Here is a 2,622-nt window from a genome sequence, read left to right as displayed (position 1 = left end):
TCTTTGAAGGATGACCTGAGCAGTGCCCTTCCATCGCCGCCACAATCTTCCAGCAGAACAAGCCCAGAGGAATCAAATGTATGTCAGCTTTGCTACATTTATTGCAGGACTACTGTGAGTCAAACAGACTGTTAGTTGACAATGATACAAAAATGTCTATACATCTTGTCACTCACAGTCTGCAGAGGATGAAGACACATAAAATATTAAATACGGCACTAGTTGATGTCGGTACATGCAAAGGTTTCAAGAGAACACATAGAGCTTGATTTCTTCTGCCTTGGCCAGTGAGGGAAGGCTTCATACAGATGTGCCCATTGAAGGAAGCACAGGAGTTTGTCTTGCAGGTCATGGGGCCAGGGCATTCCAGACAGAGGGGACTGTATCCTCAGAGTGCCTATTGCAGTCACTTGACTGTGATAGGAGCCCAATGACTGCATGCTAAAACAAGCCTGGTGTTAAAAGTGGGAGTCTTTAGGTTGTCAGCTACAGAAACTAAATCAAGTAAAATGAGGTATTTTAAGGGATGCCAGAAATCTCATTGTATCTATAAACCAAAAATTAAAAATAAATATTCCTGGATCCCATGGGTATTATAACTGAGTACTTAGAAATTCTTCCTAGTTGAAGCACTTTCTGCATCTTTTGTCCTGCAGTAGTCACATCCCCTGCTTTCCTCCACCCGTCTGCTTCGTGGCTTTGTCCCTATGAGCTGGATCTACCCCTTAAAGCTCCCCATGCCTCAGGCCCAGTCACCTTTCCTCCTAGTCTACATGATCTTCCATCTCCAGCACTCTCCACCAATTAACAAGAGACCCTCACTCTTTGTCTCTTAGAGTGGTGATGTCTACAACTTACTTTGACATCCCTAAAAAATAAAATGAATTGTTAGATCACTAGAAGAATGGCTATAGGGATAGATATGTGATAGATATGGAAAAAATGAATTTAAATATTAATTATAGAATCCAACAGTGGGTTTATAGGTATATGATGATAGAAACAAAGTGAAATGTTAATTACAGAATCTAAGGGTGGGTTTATTGGCATTTGATGTGTAATTCTTTCACCTTTTCTAAATGTTTCAAATTTTTAATAATAAAATTATGGGGGAAAAATCAAATATTCAAAAGGGCAAATCTAACTGGCCTCGTTAATCTCTGTGCTGGGTTTCGTGGGTCCTGGATCAGGTGATGTGTTGGCTGGCTACTTTTTGATCAGGTTTAAATTAAGTTTGATTCCTGTTTTAATCAACCATGGCCATGGGGACAAGAAGCCAGATGATACAGAAGGCTGCTTCCCCAAGGGGCTGTGTGCAAGGCTGGCACTGTGGAAAAATGTCTCCACATCAGGTTTCATGGAAATAAGGGAACAATGAACAGTGGAACTAGGTTTCTACCATATTCAAGATAAGGGCCTTGTACTCATGGATGTAAAATTTGGGGAGCTAAGGGGAAAAGAAAAATTATGTAGTACTCTAAATGCCACTCAGAAAAGGGTGTGCCTGCCCCTCCTTTTGCCTACCCCCTCTGGCCTTCCCTCCACCACAGACTCCATCACCTGGGGGGATGGCACCCTCAGTCTCAGCGACAGGCAGATTGCTCTTATCTGCCAGGAAGGAGTGAGCCTTGATTTAAGCATCTCTTAGATTAGGACTAGAATGAGATATAAGCGAGGCCAGGGTAAGAAGAGAGGGTGGCAGAAGGCAGGAGAAACATGTAGGATAAAACAATTTTTATCCACTGACAAAATATAGATGGTGAACTCGGAAGTTTTCTGCCATAATAAACAAGATGAAGAAGTGCAAGCAGTGGACATATAACTTTATGACCTGTGAAATTGAATTGCTGCTTGCGGATTTTTACCTTTTGGTGGACAATGAGGAACTTTGTCATCTCAGGCAAGCATGGGTCATAAAAGCCACTAGGAGGAGAGGTATTGGGCCTGTCTGATTAGAATCTAGGAGGCCTTGGTTTCCTAGCCAGGGTTTATATATCTGAGCTTCACCCAGTTTAAGCTATGAGCTCAGTGAATTACAGGGCTTCACAGCCTCAACAGCTCCATCTCACTCATCGTAAACACCAGGGAAAGGCAAGGCCACCCTCTTAAATCAGTGTCCTGAGATAGAAAGTAAGCCCTGACCCAAGGGGGGCAAAAAAGACAGGACAGAATTCCCTCAGTGATTAAGCTGATTAAGATCTGAGATCCCACTGAGTGACATTTCCTTCACTCATCCCTGGGTTGCCATAACTATATTTGCAACTGACAAAACAATGAAACGCATCACCCCTCCTCTATCTTCTCTCTATAATAGCTGGAAAAGGGGCTTACTTTTTCTTAGGTATAGGCAAGATGGTAAGAAAAGATGTGATCCTTGTGGAGTCCTTCCAGGGAGTGTGATTAGAATTTTAAGCTCTAACTCATTCGATTCTACTTATTTTACTTCCTAAGCATTTTTTCAAGCTTTCAGCACTTTTTTATCTCCTTTGCCTCTTCCTCCTTCCCCCTAGTCACTTGGATCATAGTGAATGACCAACTATTTTTCCTGCCTGTCTTAACACTTCCTCCAAAATACTTGCTGTGAACTATCCATGGAACATGTTTGAAAAGAAAAGAAAAGAA

Source organism: Otolemur garnettii, unplaced genomic scaffold (assembly GCF_000181295.1).
Source record: "Otolemur garnettii isolate 467f Iridium unplaced genomic scaffold, OtoGar3 scaffold00055, whole genome shotgun sequence".
Lineage (NCBI taxonomy): Eukaryota > Metazoa > Chordata > Mammalia > Primates > Galagidae > Otolemur > Otolemur garnettii.
This window is presented reverse-complemented; position numbering follows the sequence as displayed.